Raw genomic sequence first — 21267 nt, 5'->3', positions numbered from 1 at the left:
AGAACTGGGCAACCATCAAGTGATCCATCCTTTGTTGCCCAGTCCCAGCATCTGGAAGTCAGAGGCTTAGGGACACCCAGAGCATGAGGTTGCATTCCTGACCATCTTAGCTAAAAGCCATTGATGGAACTATCCTCCATGGACTTCTCTAATTCTTTTTGAACCCAGTTATACTTTTGGCCTTCACAAAGTCCCGATTCACAGGTTGACTGTGCATTGTGTGAAGTAGTACTTCCTTTCATTTGTTTTAAATCTGCTATCTATGAATATCATTGGGTGACCCCTGGGTTTTATGTTCTCTCCACACCATTCATAATTTATTATACAAAATATAGTATTTCTCTCTCTCCAACTTCTCCCATAAGATGAATTTTCGTAAAGCTGTTTTCTTCTGGGATTTGAAATGGTCCACAGAAGGACAACAGCTGGAACCGAAGTCTTTTCATCTGAACTTCATTTCCAAGTCCTGAAATAGTTAGACACGGTTGGCTGATTCTCCTCTGTGAATTGCTCCAGTCAGTTCTCTCTCTTCATCCCACAAACTCATGATGTGATTGATTTAACTAATTTGTTGGGACATAAGATAAAATGGAATAACCAGAATAGTGTGTCTGCTCGTGTGAAAGTGAGACCTTGTCCATCTTAGGCGAGAACTTCTTCAGCACCCCTTTGTTGTCAGTTTAGTTGCACTAGTACTGGCCGCAGTTTAGCTGTAAATAGAGACAACAAATTGGGGTCAGCCTATAGACAAGATAAGGCTTGAGAGATGTAGGGAAAGGAAGAGGAAAAAATGGCATGAATGGTTTATAACTGTATTAGCACTTGTACACAGGATACTTTAACTTTTAGCTTTTGCTAATTCCATACAGGGATAGGGGTGATTGGACAAATTATATTTTCTTAGATCTGTACTTCAAGGCTGCTATGTATATCTCCATGGTAGGCTGAGCCAAAAGGCTGAATCTGATCACCCCTGAACTTTGCCGAAGTTCAGATCCAGGGCCAACATGGTGACTGGGACCATATCTAGAAGAAAGCCCAGGTAACTGTTTCAGACACGCACATGTGATTCTAGGCACTGCCCATCTTGAATAGAGGCAGGTGAATAACTTTTAAAGAACAATTTATTCAGTGACACTAGTTCTCTAGAACTGTCTGGAAACAGACTTTTGAAAAATATGATTGCTGTTAGCAATTGACTGTTTTTGCCTATATCTTTGAGTATTAAATATTGACAGTTGGTCACCTGGGTCATGTCACTGTTTATGTTTTCTGGTTTGATTATCTAGTTACCGTGGCTGCTTCTCCCACAGTGAGTTCTGTTTAATCACAAATTGAAGTTCATTCTGTTTATTAGTCACTAATGTATCTCAATAGGCTCCCAGCTCTGTTTTCTATAAGCATCATTTTTGTTGGCTACTTTTTGGAGTAAATAGATTTGTTTCAACATAAGAGATGTTATTTCATTGTCATACTCAGGTGATGTAGCCATTCCATTTTTACATATCTAACGGTTACAAATAATAATGACACGATTTGAAGATTTTCATTAATGAAGTTATTGTTTCCAAAACATATCAAAGATTCGTCCTGAATGATGTTCTCACATGCCTCTCCTAGATAGTTGTAGCATTATAAAAACCCACCAGTGGATTTCTGTCCTTGTTGACATCCTGTGATCCTGTCCCAACCATGCTGTTAGTTGTTTTGCTAATGGCCTATACAGTAACCTACTGTACCATAACTTACATCAGCTATAAATCAGTGCACCTCAACACCAGACAATCTGCCATTGTTCATGAACGAGCTAAGCCATAAATCGTAACCAATTACACGTAACTGCCCCAGCCCACCATCGCTTTCTTTTTTGCCAGTTCTCATACTTTTAAAAAAACAGAACAGGATACTACAGTGAGTCCACTGTGATTTCAGATGTCTTTTTATAGGTATTGTAGAAGGAATGTGCAGTATCTAACAAAGGTCAGCTGAACAGTTATTTGAATGGCAGAATAAAGTAATTACACCGATACCATCTTGACAAAAGACGACAAAATTAGTTTATTTGCCTTTCAAGTGTTGGTCAGGTTTTCAACTACACCCGGGGCCTAATAATAGAAAAGAAAGAAGTGTAGCCCTACAAGGAAAGAGAACAAGCTAGACTTTTGTCCTTCATTTTGACCAAGAGTGGTAATCTTCAGAAGTAGTGCAGTGGTTTCCCAGTCTTCTGCAGAGCAGATGCTCACAGGCAGCCAACCAACTCTTTTTAAACAATGTTCTTTATTTTCAGTGTCGCAAAAACAAACCTCCATGACAAAGACCCATGGCAGAGTCACTGACTGCTTGCTGCAGGGCCCAGTACCCAGTACTATCTCTCAGACATAAAAAATCATAACCTCTTTCTAAACTTTGAACTCCCCCACAGCAAGATTTATTTATTTGGTAGACTATGAATTTAGAGAACATCCTTTGCCCAGTTTTCCAGTGATTTCCACTCTGATAACCTTGCATTCTTCATTTATATCTGATATCGACAGACACTGGGGCTGAGGATGGTTGAACAGTTTCAATAAAGTTAGAAAGCTGGAGTGGGGGGGGGAATATGAAAATGAGTTTGGTCTCATTTTTGTCCCTAGTGGATATTTTTTTCCATATTACAAAAACCAGACTAGAGCTGGTTAGAAAATGGGTTTTTCTCATTGTGGAAATTGAGGTTTCAGGCAGTAGAAGTAACAGGTATTCAAATCCTAACTAAAGTGAATTGCCAAGCTCTGCAGTGAGCAGAGCTCACTGCCGTCTGTAGTCAGCCATATGCTCATGTTCATAACCATTAAATTCTCTCACTTGTATGATGACCCATTACTTGCCAATTCTTAGCAATAGATTCCTCCTGAACCTTCCTCAATTGGTGTTGATTGCTGAATGCATTATGACTGGTAATGCAGATGGGACAGAACTGTCTTCAATGCTGTTAAAGGAGGAATAGCACGCATGTGGTGGAACATTAGCCCAGATTCACAAAAGCATTTAGGCTCCATTGATTGGGCTGTTGCCTCTATGATGCTTTCTGTAATAGTGATGAATCCCCCTCCCCCCCAACTCTGTCATTTCCTAAGTTTGTACCGAAACTCACACAATGGGTCCCTGATGTGGTTGACCTCAAGTGGCGATTACAATATATGTGTTAAATAATCAAAAATAGCAGCCAAGCTGTTTTCCACACCACTGAAGGGAGATCAGGGGAAAAGTGTTACTGAAAAACCCTTGCCAACAACAGGTGACTTTCTAGTGTGACGGGCATTTGGTCAATTGAGAGAGAATTCAGTGCTCATGAAAGCGAGACTATCCTTAGCCTGAGCTAAAAATAGGGATCATTCTCAAAGCTCTGTCAATCAGCCATAGCTCTGATTTGAACACAGATGCGGTCCTGTCATTTGCCTTTCTGAAACAGAAATAAAACAGGCCACATTGTGTCATTTGAGTAAATACCCATTAGCATATTGGGCTGAGACCTACAGACCCACTGATGCCTTACGGTAAATTTGATGAACAGTCTACCTAAGAAAAATTCCACTAAACATTTTCTGTAGTGATTTTTCTCTTTTGCTTCCCCCCCCCCCCCCCCAATCCACATGAATGACAACTGGATTGTTGTTTCTGAGGAGTTAATCTGTTCCTCAGGATTATTTCCCATCTAAAGTCACAACCTATGTGTGTGATATCACAATTAGTTGCTGTGGATATTATGGCACAAACATAGGAAGTGGACTTTGGGTGGTGAATTGGAGAAACAATGGATGAACGTTAATAAGGATCTTATATTTATGTAAGTCATTTAAAAATAAGTGAACAAGCTCCTTTTGTCATCCAAAGAGTTAGAGCCAGACATTCTGTAGCATAAACTAACTATCACAAGTCGGAGGATGAAGCAGTGCCAGTAAGCTTTGCTTCTTTTGCAAAGATGCTGTGGGGGCACCAAAGTGCTGGGTTCAGCAAGAGCTGATGTAACCCTTCTGCCAGGCAGAGCCAGCAGCAACCAGGACCGGGTTCAATATCTAGGGGTTCCTTTCCATTGATACAACATCCTCTTGAGCCCCCACCCAGTAACCTGGGAAAATTACACACCACTCCTGGGCACCTCTGAGAGGCAACACTTTCCCCACTTGCAAGCACAGAGTCTGAGTGTGGAAAAGAACCTTTTTAGTAAAAGGAGGAAATTAATTCAGCGTTAATTTGGAAAAACACCTCAAACAGGGTTCATAAACATAAACTATGAGCAAAAGACCCACCCCCAAGTAAGTTGGGCAGTGTCCTTTTCCCCTCAGGTTCTTAAGTCCAGCAACCCCAAAATCCTTTTAACATGCTCATCCCTTCTCTGCTCCCCACTCACAGTTGCTGTCCTTGGTCAGTGCAGACCCAGAGTTCAGAGGTGCATCTGCAGAGTTCACTTCCCATCCTGGGTGGAGGTAAGGAGGCACTTTATGCACTCCGCTGCTTGGGCACTCGCCCACCGCCCCTTTCTGCCAACTGCCCTGCTGGCCGCTTGTTCACCAGCTGACTGTCAGTCACCCTCTGCTGCCACTTGCCCATCTGCTATTACCTCTGAACATCAGTCTCTTAGTGATTTTCAGCTCTTTGCAGGCTGGGCAGAAACACTGCCCCATCTCAAGTGATTTTAGTTCTCAGTGACTGAGCATTTAAAATAACAAAAGACGTTCCTAATGAAGCCTATTTAGCTCTTTCTTTGAACAGTGTGGAGGAACAAGTTAATCCAGTCTAGGGAGGACCCTTGGAGAGGGTTCACAACCTCCTGGCTGGGATATCTATGCCCACCCCTCTTACTGTTCACAGGCCTCTGGCATTCGAGTCCCTGGCTTAATGAGGTCCTTTCAGCTGAGGGTGACCTCTTCATTTGGGACAGGTTAAGCACAGTTCTGCTCCCCTTTATTCACAATAATGCCAATATTGGTAACAGCATTTCACTAACACTGCATTCAGTACTGAGGTGATTTGTAATCAAACACCAGCCAAAGTTGATCACTTTGAGCAGCACACCACTCGATCTGCTGAATATCTAAGCAGAGTAGGTGTGTTCATTTAAAAACAGTTTGCTCTTGAAATCTCTCCCCCGCCCAGCTAGCTGTCAGGGAAGAATTCAGTAGACCCTGCCTACACTGAGAGGTCTCAGAAATGTGTGGGTGTATTTTCCACATCCCAGTACTATCCTGGGGCCCAGTCCTGAAGTCCTTACTCAGTGTGAGTTTTGGTTGAATGAAGACATGGAATTTAAGACTTGTGTCTCATATGGGCACAGAAACCCACCCATTCCTGAGTCCCTGAAAAAAGCTACAGCAAGATTCAGAGAGGCAGGTAATTGCACTTCCCTGCCTCACAGGGTTATTGAGAGGATAATGACATTAAAGATTGTGCGGTGCTCCGATACTATGGTGACAGGGGGCCAGATGAGTACCTTAGATAGAAAGATTTTTAGCCCATGTACAAGAAAGCTATCTGCAACTCCAGTTTCCTATACATGCTGTGATTGCATAAGAAGAATATCAGAATTAAGTGTCCTATATAGAGTGTGTTTTTTATGTACTTTCTGTAACTTCTGGATTAAGCTTGGAGTTCGACAAAAATAATTTCTGACTCAAGTCCTTGCTTCCTCTAATGCATTGGGCTATTTCTAAATTTGTGACAGCGATCTGTTGATTGTGTGAATGTAACCCCTCATGATAGCTGGCAGAATGATAAATTTTGTCTTGAAATGGAAGTGTAATATTTTGGCAGGGGGAGATCAAGATTTCGTTCTAGATGACTTAATGGTGTCATTGTTAGAACTACTGCTCTTGAGGCAGAGTATCTATAGTTAAAATTGACATTTCCCTTTCTAATAATATTAAATTGTGCACAGTAAGATCCATCTTCTACGGGTGTCAAAGTGTCACTTTTAGGACCATCTAGATTTTTAAAAGCGATGTGTAAACTATGACAGTCACTAAGCCTACATAAAATCCAAGAGGTCTCACAAGCTCCATTACTCTTTAACTATGAAAAAGAAAGACCTTTTGAGGATGAAGAAAATATTTATTTTTTCAGTCTAAGCAAACTCTAGTTGGGATTAGAAAGACAAAGTTAGTTAGGATGTTTCTTTAATAGAGAAAAGTAGTAACTGGATGTGGATTCGTTAATAGGGAATGCTGATTGTTCCCATGATAAATACAAAGATGTAACATGAACAAGCAGACCCTCTAGGATCGTTTGCTACAGCACTATTTTTTTAATAAAGATAATGAAAAGATAATGAAATCCACCACATTTCACCTTAGCTTTAGCCTCAGAAATGTTCTATAGGAAACACTCCTAAATGCTGTTTCCAAGTAGTGATGTGATTTACATAAGGTAAGGAAAACACAATGGCATACCTAGCTCAGCAATACAGAAAGCTCTTCAGATGAGTTTGGGTTATATATACTTATTTCAGCTAGCAGGCTATATTATTGTAACACACTGCAGGGGATCCCTAAAGCTGTGAGCCACTGTGTTACCTCAGCAAGAGAGTGTTTTGCTGCAGATTAGACTGTGAGCTCCCTGTCATCCTAACCTGCAAACTCCTCAAAGCTCTAACAGCCCAAACCTCACCAAATTCCATCCCACAAGTTCCTCAGAGATGTTTCTCTGCACTGCACATGCCCTACCACTGAGCAGTCACAGAACTAGATACAATCAACTCAGGATTGAATAAGGACTGGGAGTGGCTGAGCCATTACAAACATTGAATCTATCTCCCCTTGTAAGTATTCTCACACTTCTTATCAAACTGTCTGTACTGGGCTATCTTGATTATCACTTCAAATGTTTTTTCTCTTACTTAATTGGCCTCTCAGAGTTGGTAAGACAACTCCCACCTGTTCATGCTCTCTGTATGTGTGTGTATATATATCTCCTCAATATATATTCCACTCTATATGCATCCGAAGAAGTAGGCTGTAGTCCACGAAAGCTTATGCTCTAATAAATTTGTTAGTCTCTAAGGTGCCACAAGTACTCCTGTTTTTTTTAGAAGATATTAAGTTCACTGCTCTGTTAAAGAATCAGTACATCACAGCTTATTAATTTAACTGGGGAAAAACAGCTTTCCCTTCAAACACAGCACTAAATTGGTTTGTAGTAAAAGTAAAATGAGTTTATTAACAAAAGAGCATGGATTAAGCAATACCAAGTAAAAAATATCAAGGTAGAAATGGTTACAAGCAAATAAATAAATAAATAAAATAAAAAAGTGAAAAAAACCATGCATCTAAAAGTTTAAAACAATCTAGGAAGGTACAGTCTTTGTTCAAGATGGTTTCTCACACCCAAAGTCTCCTTTCCAGCATTTACTGATTGGCCTGGCCAGGACCCATCACAGAGATCAAATCACTTGGATCCTTTGTCTCCTAAGGTAAAGGATAAATATGGAGGCGCTCTGTGTGCCTTATATTCCCAAAGGGATCGTCTGTCTTACAAGTCAGGAAGAACGCCTGTGGCTACAGCCTCTTGTGCCCCTCTCTGCTGCAGGAGCCATGTTAACTCTCTGTCTCTCGCATTCAGGATACGCCCCCCTCTGGTTTAGCGCCATAGCTTTGTTTACTGCTAATATGTAAATTGAGGTAAACCCATTTCCTTTGTCTAGGATAGCGCTTTTTAATCACCTTTACGTAGGCTAGCCTGTCTGGTCTTAAACATGTTCTATAAACGTCATACAGAGGGAATTCATAACTTCACATGTGATGTTAATCTATGAATTTTCCCATGATATTAATAACCAGTATATTAGCCCTCATAAGATACCTCACATGGCATATTTTGTACAGTTGTACTACATATTTCAGGAGTATGTAGGCTGTGAATACAGGGATGCCTAAAGTCACAATTATGCACACCTTTAAAATTATGAATATACTCAGTGGTTTCATACTGATAAGCTGAAGTGAGAACTTTTACAGGAGACAATTAGTAATGGATGTATTTGGCTCTTGAGTTTTGCAGCATTTTTCCTTTCCCTCTAGAAATTTGTCCACTGGAAATTGTGACTATTATCGCAAAATGTGCATGTGACACACATCAGTAATACATTTGAGAATTAATTTTCTGGCTAGAAAGTAGCTGCTAATATATACCCGAATCCTGCAATTGAATACATGCAGTCAAAGGGATAGCTGCACTTGTGTGGCAACCCACTGATTTCAGTAGGGCTTTGCCGAGGTCCAGCTATTCACCTATGTTTATGAAGGGATGAGGGCCATCAGTTGGGCATTAATAGCTCAAACAAAGCAAGACATCTGGTAAGAGTGGTTTGTAAATGTACTGATAAAGCATGCACAGTGGTAACATTAGATTTATTCCACTGTGGCATACACAGTAAACTCATTGATATTAAGCTGTGACTTTTCTAAGATTGTACAGAACTAGGAGGTTTTTACATTAGTTCTTGTCTATGTATAAGACAGTAATGTGCATTGATTTCTAAACAGGAGATGAAAACCTACAGTACCCCCAAATTTGGGTCTGACTTTCCTATGAAGTAAAAAAAAAGAGAAAGAACATGAGATGACACAGCTTTATGTATTTGTAAGTGTTCCATTAGCTGATAAAGTAACTTCATTTTTTCATAAGTGAATAATAAATGTACTATATCACCAGCACTGAATGTCAATCCCTCAACTGTTAAAAAAGATAAATTCAGAATTAACTTGATATTAGCATAATTATAGAGAGTGTGTTTCATCCCACAGATTCTCAAAGTATTTTACAATTTTTCCATGATCAGGATTCACTTGACAGTGAAATCCAGCTACTTCAGAGATGGAATATAACAGTGTGAAAAGCTCACAGCAAAAGCTCACAGCAACTTAAGTCAGGAATGGAAGAACCATACTACATTCAGGCGAAAATGTAGCAGGAATATTGCTAAGCAAACTAATTAGTAGAGGTGGTCAAAAACTTAAGTATTTTTCATGAGACGATTAGAAAGAAATGATTATTTTTCTCATCCTCCCCCTTCCCATTTTTTGGCCCAAAATGGTGTATTTGGGTTTTTCCATTAAATTATTTTTTCCACGGGTGTTTTAAATAAAGGGCCATATTTAGCTTTGAAAATCTTAGTTTGAAATTTCTACCAACTCTAAAAGTTATCCACATCAAGTTAAAATTAACTCCTGGGTCCTAGCTTCAGACTTTCAAAAGGTGCTATGGAACCCTTAATGAGCGTAAGTGGCCAAAGTCTTGACTTTCCGTCGTAACCAAAAGATGGTCCTTCCTGGAAAAGCTGTACTAATGTCCTGCTGGGGCATTAATTTTGTAGGGACTGAGGCCAGATTTCTAGATGTATTTAGGTGCCTAAAGAATGCAGATAGGCATCTAGTGGGATTTTACTAGATGCCTATCTGCATTCTTTAGGCACCTAAATAAGAAATCTGACCCTAAATGGTCCCAGTCCTCTAGTGTGCTCTGCTTAGACAAATGCTGCCTACTATTGAGTCATCTACAGCTCACAAGTTCTTTCGAGGAGCTACCCACAGTGCTATCATAAAAACTAGGCTCTTTCTATTAAATGCTATTTTTCTGCTCTTTCTATTTTTAAAACAATCTGTTTATTTCCAGGTTTAGGGGGGGGAACTCTCAAGCTGACATTTAAAAAAAAAATTGTTACATAAAAGAAACGATCACATTGGTGCTTTTCCTACCTATTGTTGACCAAGACTGATGGGTGCACATCACCCAAACCTAATTTAATGCAGGGCCGCCCGGGGGCGGGGCAAGTGGGGCAATTTGCCCCAGGCCCCGGGCCCCGCAGGGGCCCCCTGAGAGTTTTTCGGGGCTCCTGGAATGGGTCCTTTACTTGCTCCGGGGGCCCCAGAAAACTCTTGCAGGGCCCGGGCCCCCGGAGCTTCTTCCACTCCGGGTCTTCGGCGGCAATTCGGAGGCGGGGGGTCCTTCCACCCTGGGACCCGCCGCCGAAGACCCCAGGCCCCCTGAATCCTCTGGGCGGCCCTGATTTAATGCTGTAGCAGTTTCTTTCTTGAAATCTCTGCATAGTATTGGGGGTGGAAATGATTATCTTCTGTAAACAGACTATTGTCTGCACATTGCTTTCCTAGCACAGATGTCTGCCACTGATACAGATACTGCTTTGGAAACTACTTAAACAGCTGCATTCTTGTCAGAGAGGAGACAAACAGGTTTGACTTCTTGGATAAACATCTGGTTTAGTGACAAATATCGGGATACAATCTCACGTTTTCTTTATGGAACAATTGCTCTTAAGATCTGATTTTTTAATCGTGGAAGTTAGCTATTTCAGTTTAAAATAGCTTTACATAAAAAACACAACGTTAAGAAACTATCATTAGCTTATTGTTACACTAGGAGGAGGGATTAGATGCCCTTGGTCTGTTAGCTAACTACAGAACGTGCTATTGGGGGAGGAAGCTATTCAGTTAGGACAAACGTGACATCTGATGAGGGAGCAGTACAAAGCCCAAAAGTTTTGGCCTCCATACTATGAACATTGACACTTTCCAAGAACTATTATTTTAAGAACTTGTTGCTCCAACCATTCCCAACTACAAAGGGAAATGCTATATTCTACATTTCTTGAAATCCTCAAGTCAAGACAGATGCCTTTCTAGAAGATATACTTTGGTGAAACACAAATTATCGCGCTCAATACAGAGGTATATGGTGAAATTCTATGGCTTTTGTTAAACTGGAGGTCAGTCTAGATGATTCAGTGGTGTCTTCTGGTCTTAACATATATTAAACTTCACTAATTCACTGGCTAACTTTTGGATGCCGACATTGAAAATATTATAACATTTCAGCCTAGTGGTTTAGAAATGTGTGGTATAAGAATCCATGTTTTCTAAATGTATTTTGTTCCACCAGTAATTTTTTTTGGTTTCCTAGGTAAATTAGGAAAATGCCAATGCAATAAATCCTGAGATGCTTAGGATCTGATTGGCCTGCCAACTCAGAGGTTACTCATCCCAACCCCGTTCCTTTTGCAGTTTTTTGCCTAGACCTATACATCAGTCCTAAGTCAGTTGCAATTAATAATTATGTTGGGGGATGAAGGGAGTTTTGGAGTAGGGATATCAGACAAGCACAACTGTTGTGTTGTGTGAAGAAATACTTCCTTTTGTTTGTTTTAAACCTGCTGCCTATTAATTTCATTTGGTGACCCCTAGTTCTTGTGTTATGAGAAGGAGTAAATAACACTTCCTTTATTTACTTTCTTTACACCAGTCATGATTTTATAGACCTCTAACATATCCCCCCTTTAATCATCTCTTTTCCAAGCTGAGAAGTTGTCCTCCCCACAGGTATGTTAAATTTTATTATGTTATGATCACTATTAACAAGCAGTTCAGCTATATTCATCTCTTGGACCAGATCCTGTGCTCCACTTAGGACTAAATCTTGTGGGTTCCAGGACTAGCTGCTCCAAGAAGCAGTCATTTAAGGTGTCAAGAAACTTTATCTCTGCACCCCGTCCTGAGGTGACATGTACCCAGTCAATACGGGGATAGTTGAAATCCCCCATTATTATTATTAATTCTTAATTATTATTATTATTATTGAGTTTTTTTTATTTTTATAGCCTCTCTAATCTCCCTGAGCATTTCACAGTCACTATCACCATCCTGGTCAGGTGGTCGGTAATATATCCCTACATTCTGCAACAACAGGCAGTAATAATTATTAATTATGTGTTTTTCTTTTATGCATGGCCTTGTTTTTTCAAAGCTATTCTGTAAAGCTAGAGTACTTAAGAACTTTATAGAACCCTGCCTGCTGAAGAGGAAAAGATTTAAAAGAGAACAATCAAAATCAGAACCCTGAGTCTGAATTCTAATATTTCAGAAAAGACTGACTGGAATCCATAGAACCAAACCCACAGCTACAGTGAACATCAGATCCAAAACTTCAATCCGACAGTTACCTGGCTTCACAACAGTCAAAAGTGCACATAGACCTGAATATCATGAGAATACCTAACATGGCAGAAATCTTGTGAGAACAGAATGAAAAATGTTGGTATTGTGGAATCCCGACTTGGTTTTGAAGCCCAACCTAAAACTGATATGGATCCAGACAATGCCCCCTTCGCCCAAATGCCATAGCACATCTGACAGAATAGCAAAGGCAGCACTCAGATGCTATGGTGAATCTAAAAACAACTCTAGGTTGTTCCTCACTCTTCTTCACTGTCATCTAAGGAGTGAGACTAGGGTCTCAGACTAGATGATTGTAATTGTCGAAGGTTTTAAATTTTGTCTTTTAATCTAATTGCTCATCTTTTACTCCACTGGGAGAAATGTTACAATTTTACTTTCCTCAACCTACCCAATCACCCTCAAAAATGTTGTTTATTGTATAAATAAACAAACAACTTTCACTTTGAAACAGTAGAAAAGTGTCCTCAGATCGTTGAGAACAGCCTGTTTGTTATTGCTACAAAGAAAATGCATCAATGTGGTCTTGATTTCAAAACATTGAAAAGATTTTTTCCCCCTTGTTAAAAAAACAAAAACAAAACAAGACAATCAGCCTTGACATGTACAGGATAGAAAATGTCTCATTATTTACTGTGCCTGGGTTGCCCTCCCGAAATTTGGAACATAATGTCATTCATTGTACAGTAGTATGTATAGTAAGTGAATCATTATACTGTTCTTCAGGAGTTTAAGATGTTTGTGCACTGTAAAGCTAGCATCCACCCACACTGTATTTTTAATGCTACATACAAAACAAGCTTAGGACTACATCAAGTAAGTTCAAGAACTCAAACCTCTTTCTTCTCCTCCCCTTTTGAGTAACAATGTAAAGTGCTTCTCAGCACTTTCAATTATAAGTAAGTAGTCTTGCTACACTAGCAAATTCCTCTGATAATGTTTATACAATATTCTGGCTGGGTTTCCATGCTTCTAATGGCTACCCCACAATGGCTTTGCAGGTCAATCTCAGTGACCTGTTCATTCACCTGTGTTCCCTCCCCTGCTCTGGGGTCAAGTTCCCAGGATGTTATCCCTCCAGCTGTCCTTTGAAAGCTGGCACAGAGCCAGAATGTACCCATTTGCTCCTGGATCCAAGTATATCAGCATTCTTGCAATTCAAGCACGATAGCACTCCAGAAGCCCCACACAAAGCCTCATGCAGCTGCCTGGAGCCATGCTGAGAGCCTGGATCTCATTGCCATCTGGGGAGAAGATTTAGTGCAGGAAGCTCTTTTGGCCAGCCACCAGAATAAAGACCTTTTTGTGAACATTTCAAAGCAGATGTCCATTGGGATGTCAGCCAGTGCTGTAACAAGCAAATCTAGGGGAAAAATATTGAATTGAGGGGCAAAAGGAGGCAATCCAGCAAGGGATATGTGACCTGTCCATTTTTATCATGACCTGAACAAGCTCCTAGACAATTATAGAGCAACTGTTTCCAGACATGGGGTGCACCCTGCTGGCCGCACTCTCCCTCCCATCCCCACTGAGGATGATTGGCAACACCCATCAGAGGATAAGCAGGCAGATGCTGGTGAGGAGCTTTTCTATGAGAGCCAGGATCTTTGTAGGATTCAAGTCCCTGATGCTGGCCAGCTGCAAAGCCAGCCCCAGTCCTGCCCTACTTACACAGATCACAATTCCTGCCCTAGATTGGCCAAGCCCAAGTCCCAGCCAAGAACTCAGCATGGGATCAAAGAAGCAGATCCCTCAGAAGGAACTTCAGCATGTAAGTACCCATCCTTAACTTAAGTATTATTATTATGCCACACTGCCTTTCTGCCTTTTCTTCCAGGTGCCCCATGGCCACAGCTATTTTAGATAGATGTGAGCTAGGAGCCCTTCTGGGTATCTATCCCCCACCTCCTTGCCTTCCTCCATTGGCCCATGATGCCCTTTCAGTCCCTCTATACATGGTTCCAAAATGGCAGCTGCTCTGTCTGGGCCTGTCTCATGGCAAAGCCACAACTATTGACAGTTTTCAGGACAGCAGCATGGATGGCATTTGCCCATCTGTCTATTTTCCCTTTTGCCTTCCTTTGTCTATCCTGCCTGGCAAACCCTCCCTCCCACAACAAACCAAAATAGTACCTGATAGCATGGCACATATCCCCCTCCCCACCCCCCCGCACATTTGAATAATGAACAGATTCATTTGTGAAAAATTCAACAGTTTGTTAAGACAGTGGTTACAGAGAAAAGTTTGGTGAGTGTTCATAGTCTACATGAGGTAGACTTGGACACTGCATGCCTGGAAAAGGAACAAACAGTTCCCCGATGACGTCCCCTATGTAATCTAGCTGTCAATCATAGCTTTATTCCTAGATTCCAAGGCCAGAAGGGACCATTGTGATCACCTAGCCTGACCTCCTGTACAACACAGCCACAGAACTTCCCCAAAATAATTCCTAGAGCATGTCTTTTAGAAAAACATCCAATATTTGTTTAATATTGTCAGCAATGGGTTATCCACCATGAACTTTGGGAAATTGTTCCAATGGTTAATTACACTCACGGTTAAAATTTTACATCATATTTCCAGTTTAATTTGTTTAGCTTAAACTTCCTGCCATTGGATTGTGTAACATCTTTCTCTGCTAGATTGAAGAGCTCATTATTAAATATTTGTTCCATATGTCAGAATTTATAGACTGTAATCAAGTCACCCCTTAATCTTCTTTGTTAAGCGAAATAGATTGAGCTCCTTGAGTCTATCACTACAAAGAAGATTTTCTAATCCTTTAATCATTCAGGTTTAAAACAAACTAAAGGAAGTATTTCTTTACACAACACACAGTCAACCTGTGGAACTCTTTGCCAGATGATGTTGTGAAGGCCAAAACTATAGCAGGGTTCAAAAAAGAACTAGATAAGTTCATGGAGGATGGTCTATCAGTGGCTATTACATTGGCAGGGATGGCGTCCCTAGCCTCTGTTTGCCAGAAGCTGGGAATGGGTGACAAGGAATGGATCAGTTGGTGATTACCTGTTCTGTTCATTCCCTCTAGGGCACCTGACATTGGCCACGGTGGGAAGACAGGATACTGCGCTAGATGGACCTTTGTTCTGACCCAGTGTGGCCGTTTTTATGTTCTTATTCTCGTGGCTCTTCTCTGACCCCTCTCCAATTTATCAATATCCTTCTCAAATTATGGGCACCAAACTGGACACAGTATTCCAGCAGCGATAGCACCAGTGCCAAATATAGAAGTTGAATAACCTCTCTCTTTCTGCTTGAGATTCCCTTGTTTATGTATCACAGGATTGCACTAGCTCTTTTGGCCACAGCATCACACTGGGAGCTCATGTTCAGCTGATTATCCACCATGAATCTGAAATCTTATTCAGAGTCACTGCTTCCCAGGATAGAATCCCCCATCCTGTAAGTATGGCCTACAGTCTTTGTTCCTATATGTATAACAATTACATTTAGCCATATTAAAATGCATAATCATTGAATCCTAGAACTGGAAGAGACCTGGAGAGGTTTCCTAGTCCAGTCCCTGCACTCATGGCAGGACTAAGTATTATGTAGACTATCCAGGTGTTTAGAGATTTTTAAGAGCAGGTTAGATAATGATGGACATTCCACAACCTCCCGAGGCACTTTATTCTAGTGCTTAACTATTAAAGGTCCACCTGCTTCCCACACTGGAAACTATTGTTTGCCTGCAACCAGTTTACAAAGCAATCCAGATCATTCTGAATCAGTGACCTGTCTCATAGACTCATAGACTTTAAGGTCAGAAGGGACCATTATGATCATCTGGTCTGACCCCCTGCATGCTGCAGGCCATAAAACCGTCCCTACCCCTTCCCTGGACTCTGCTGTTGAAGTCCCCAATCCTGTTTTAGGTGACTTCAATCGGCAGAAACCCTCCTGCTAGAGATCCCTGCCCTATGCTGCGGAGGAAGGCGAAAAACCTCCAGAGGCTCAGCCAATCTGCCCTGGAGGAAAATTCCTTCCCGACCCCAAATATGGCGATCAGTAAGACCCCGAGCATATAGGCAAGAGTCTCCAGCCTGACCCCTGTCAGCCATTATACAATTTACCTACCATTTCTTGGTTTTCCTTGACTACTATGTTTTACCATTAAACCATTCCCTCCATAAATTTATCTAACTTAATCTTAAAACCAGACAGGTCCGTCGCCCCCACCGTTTCCCTCGGAAGGCCGTTCCAATATTTCACCCCTCTGACGGTCAGAAACCTTCGTCTAATTTCAAGCCTGAACCTCCCCACGGCCAGTTTATATCCATTCGTTCTCGTATCCACATTAGTACTAAGCTGGAATAATTCTTCTCCCTCCCTCGTATTAATCCCTCTAATATATTTAAAGATAGCAATCATATCCCCCCTCAGCCTTCGCTTTGTCAGACTAAACAACCCAAGCTCCTCTAGTCTCTTTTCATACGACAGGTTTTCCATTCCTCTGATCATCCTAGTGGCCCTTCTCTGCACCCGTTCCAGTTTGAGTTCATCTTTTTTAAACATGGGAGACCAGAACTGCACACAGTACTCCAAATGAGGTCTCACCAGCGCCTTGTACAACGGAAGCAGGACCTCCTTATCCCTACTAGATATACCTCGCCTAATGCATCCCAAGACAGCATTGGCTTTTTTCACCGCCACGTCGCATTGTCGACTCATAGTCATCCTGCGGTCTACTAGGACCCCTAGGTCCTTCTCCTCTTCCGTTACTTCTAACCAATGCGTCCCCATCTTGTAACTAAAATTTTTATTAGTTATCCCCAAATGCATCACCTTACACTTTTTACTATTAAATTTCATCCTATTCCTGATACTCCAATTCACAAGCTCGTTCAAGTCTCCCTGCAGGATATCCCTATCCTCCTCCGAATTTACAACGCCTCCCACCTTCGTATCATCCGCAAACTTTATCAGCCCACTCCTGCAATCGGTTCCGAGGTCAGTTATAAATAGATTAAATAAAATGGGTCCCAAAACCGAACCTTGAGGCACTCCACTAGTAACCTCCCTCCAACCTGACAGTTCACCCTTTAATACGACCCGCTGCATTCTCCCCATTAACCAATTTCCTATCCACCTCTGGATTTTCATATCGATCCCCATGTTTTTCAGTTTAACCAATAATTCCTCATGGGGTACAGTATCAAACGCTTTACTGAAATCCAGGTATATTAGGTCCACCGCATTTCCCTTATCTAATAAATCCGTTACTTTCTCAAAGAAGGAGATCAGATTCGTTTGGCACGATCTGCCCTTCGTAAAACCATGTTGTAATTTATCGCAATTGCCACTAACCTCCAGGTCCTCAACTAGTTTCTCTTTCAGAATTTTCTCTAATACCTTGCACACTACAGATGTTAAACTAACAGGCCTGTAGTTACCCGGATCACTTTTTTTCCCTTTCTTGAAAATAGGAACCACATTAGCTATTCTCCAGTCTAACGGGACCACCCCCGAGTTTACAGATTCATTAAATATTATCGCTAATGGGCCTGCTATTTCCCGCGCCAATTCCTTCAATATTCTCGGATGAAGATCGTCCGGTCCTCCTGACTTAGCCCCATTAAGGCATTCAAGTTTTGTTTCTACCTCGGATACGGTAATCCCCCATCCTGAATGCCCCTCTGTAGTGGTGCTAGTATCCCTAATACCTTCATTGGCCTCATTAAACACCGATGCAAAATATTCATTGAGATATTGCGCCATGCCTAGATTGTCTTTAATCTCCTCTCCGGCAATAGTCTTCAGCGGTCCCACTTCTTCTTTCTTTGCTTTCTTCCTATTTATATGGCTGTGAAACCTCTTACTATTGCTTTTAATTCCCCTCGCTAGGTCCAACTCTACACGGCCTTTGGCCTTTCTCACTCTATCTCTACATTCTCTGACTTCGGTAAGGTAAGTTTCTTTACTAATCCCTCCCCTCTTCCACTCTTTGTACGCTTTCTGTTTTTTCCTAATCGCCCCTTTGAGTCGGTCGCTCATCCAGCTCGGTCTAAATCTCCTGCTTTGTAATCTTTTTCCCTTTTTTGGAATGCAGGCCTCCGACAGCTCATGCATCTTTAACTTGAAGTAATCCCAGGCTTCTTCTGCCTTTAGATCCATTAATACGTTTGCCCAATCCACTTCCCTTACCAGTCCCCTTAATTTGTTAAAATTGGCCTTTTTAAAATTATAAACCCTAGTCTTTGACTTAATTCTGTTACTCCTCCCATGTATTTTAAACCGAATTAGCTCATGATCACTGGAGCCCAAATTGTCCCCCACTACCACTTCCTCAACGAGGTCCTCACTACTTACCAGAATCAAATCTAAAATGGCCTCCCCCCTCGTCGGTTCAGCTACCACTTGATGAAGGAATTGATCAGCAAGCACATCTAGGAACATCTGAGCCCTATTATTACTACTAGCGTTTGTGCCCCAATCTATATCTGGGAAGTTAAAGTCCCCCATAATTACACAGTTTCTATTAGTAATTACTTCTCTAAACACATTAAATAGTTCCTTATCCATATCCTGGGTCGATCCCGGCGGTCTATAGCACACTCCGAGCCCTATCCCCGGAGAGGCTCTAGTAGTCCTATTACCCAGTGTGAGTATTGCCCAGACGGACTCTGTGTTATCTAATCCATCAACTATTATTTCTTTACAGCTTATTTCACTATTGACATACAATGCCACCCCCCCACCTTTACCTTTGTTCCGGTCTTTCCTAAACAGCGCATACCCCTCCATACCTGTGTTCCAGTCGTGACTGCCATTCCACCACGTTTCCGTTATTCCTACGATATCTGGTTTCAGCTCTTGGACCAAGAGCTCCAATTCCTCCATTTTATTACCTAGGCTTCTGGCATTGGTGTATAAACACCCTAATGTATGTCGTTTAGCCTGTCTCCCATTCGTAGCACTATAAGTTGCGGGCCTCCTTGCGTCCGTCCCCCCTGTCCTTCCTATGTCCAATCTCATCTCCCCGGCTATGTCTCCTCTCATTTTACTCACCTTTTCCATACTGGAATCTGGCGTGGAGATTAACTGTGCATCTCCCAACCTTCTCCCCAAACTTCCTAGTTTAAAGCTCTTTTGATAAGATGAGCCAGCCTCCCTCCCAGAAGTCTATTTCCTTCCCTACTCAGGTGAAGCCCATCCCGCGAGAACAGGTGTCTGTCCCCGAAAGCCTCCCAGGGGCCATACATCCCAAAGCCCTCCTTATAGCACCATTCTCTTAGCCAACTACATTATCCATTGTCCTCTACATTATTTACCACTCCCCCAATTTGTGTGTCATCTACAAACTTTCAGTGATAATTTTATATTTGATAAAGATGTTAGATAGCGTAAGGCCAAGAACCAATCCCTGTCGGACACCACTGGAAACACACCCACTTTATAAATTCCCAATTTACAGTTACATTTTGAGTCCCGTCAATTAGCCAGTTTTTAATCCATTTAATGTGTGGCCATAGTAATTTTATATTGTTCTAGGTTTTTTTCTTTTAAATCAAAATGTTGTGTAGTACCAAGTAAGTAGGATCATTGCAGCACCATTTCTATTTTTCTATGCACTTTCCTTATGTCTGCAGGGAAGATAAAGCAGAACTTAAGACTCAGGAATTGAGCAGTTTTTGTTTTCACATATAGGGAATAGACACACACCTGTTTCCCCTGGTATAATTCATAAGCTCTTTCTACCCCTGCAGCATTCCTGGGGCTGGGGGGGGGCGGGGGCATCCTGTGATACTGTGGAGTATCTCGCTGGTCTGTCCTTTGCCTTTTTGAAAAAGATCATTCTCTGCCTCAGAGTCACCACATATCATCATCGAAATGCAGGGCAGCCTAAAGAGGCTGCAAAGGGGATTACTAGCCAACTTGCCTCCGATGCTCCCTTTAACCTCTCTTACACTGGAGAAGTGCCTCCAGCAAACCAGCAAAACTGCAGAACCAAATCGGGAGCATAATTCCAACCCTATCCCCAACCTACTAAGGCTCAGCAGCAAGTAGCATCTACAGCAGACAGAAATCCCAATGCATCCAGCACCTCCTCACACGCAGGCCACTTACCACTTCTGAGATTTCCCTAAGACTGGGGAGATTCTGAGGGAGAAAAAGTCACACACACTAAAAAAATGCTATCATGGCCTGTCTGGAACAATAAGCAACTGTTTTTTCTCCCCCTACTCCCACAGACATAGTACCTGCAACAGCCTGGCCATCAAAAATGGTCTATATACTGCTGAGAGACTAACAAACTTGAGGGGACAAAAAAAAGAAGACTTGGTGGGGGATGTTTGTAGCAATCATGGCAGAGTCCCCACAGAAGATCACACTGACTGAGGTGGAGGCGGTACATGATGGCCCAGGAAATGCAGCTCTCCAAGGAGATTGTGGCAGTGGCCAAGAAAGTGTTGCCATGGCCAAGGAAAACATTATCATGGCCATGGTGAGCATGGAAAAAGAGAAGGAGATGCAGAGGCTACTCATGGACACTATATGGATGCATAATGCTCTCCTTCAAAACATGCTCCTGCTAGGTGAGCAAGACATGAAATCCTGTAAGCCAAAACCCAGCCATGTCCTTCCGTCCATGGACAATACTAGCTACTGGGACCAGCAGCAACTCCTCTCTGCCTTAGCCACGTGGCACTTGTCCAGAGGCCGTTCCCCTCCCAGGTCCAACATATGCCCGCAAAGAACACTGGCTCCTTGGAGTCCAGCACTTTTGAGTCCTGCATCATACCTGAGAATTTTGAGTTGAGTCACAGCACAACTCCAGAACCCCCGAATACAAAAAGAAGTGGAGGGAAGACATACACTTCTTGCGTATTGTCACAGAAACCACAAATGTACGCTATCTGGGGTAAGGCACTGTCTTTCTATTTGAAAGAGGTCTCTAGGGCTACTGTAATACAAGTAACAAAGCAACAATAAATTAGCGTCTCATCACAAGAAGTATCTACTCCCTGCTTTGTGTGAAGCTCAGTGCCTCGATGAAATGTTTGTCCCATCTCAGGTGCAAAGGTATCACACTAATGGACACAGTATGAGAACTTGAATAGACTAGATTGTTGCTGGGCCAGTGTTTTTAATGCATAAAACACTTCTCTTTAGCCAACGAATGTTCATAACCAGGGATTGTGTAAAAATGAGTCAAGTGCGCAGGTGAGATAATTCCTGTATCATAGCGACCCAGGGAACAAAGTCCTTATTTTGGCAGTGTGGGTGCACTAGTAGCAAGCTGGTAAA

General features: G+C 41.9%; 1 long non-coding RNA gene across 1 annotated transcript in view; it reads right to left on the bottom strand.

The window, feature by feature from the left end:
- Positions 1 to 296: 296 nt before the first annotated feature.
- Positions 297 to 21267, bottom strand: part of LOC117871240 — a 45026-nt gene continuing 24055 nt past the window's right edge. The window contains exon 3 of the long non-coding RNA XR_004644186.1: positions 297 to 710. This is a non-coding gene — a long non-coding RNA (uncharacterized LOC117871240). The remainder of the gene's footprint in view (positions 711 to 21267) is intronic.

This window comes from Trachemys scripta, chromosome 1, assembly GCF_013100865.1.
Source record: "Trachemys scripta elegans isolate TJP31775 chromosome 1, CAS_Tse_1.0, whole genome shotgun sequence".
Taxonomy (NCBI): Eukaryota; Metazoa; Chordata; order Testudines; family Emydidae; genus Trachemys; species Trachemys scripta.
This window is presented reverse-complemented; position numbering and strand designations above follow the sequence as displayed.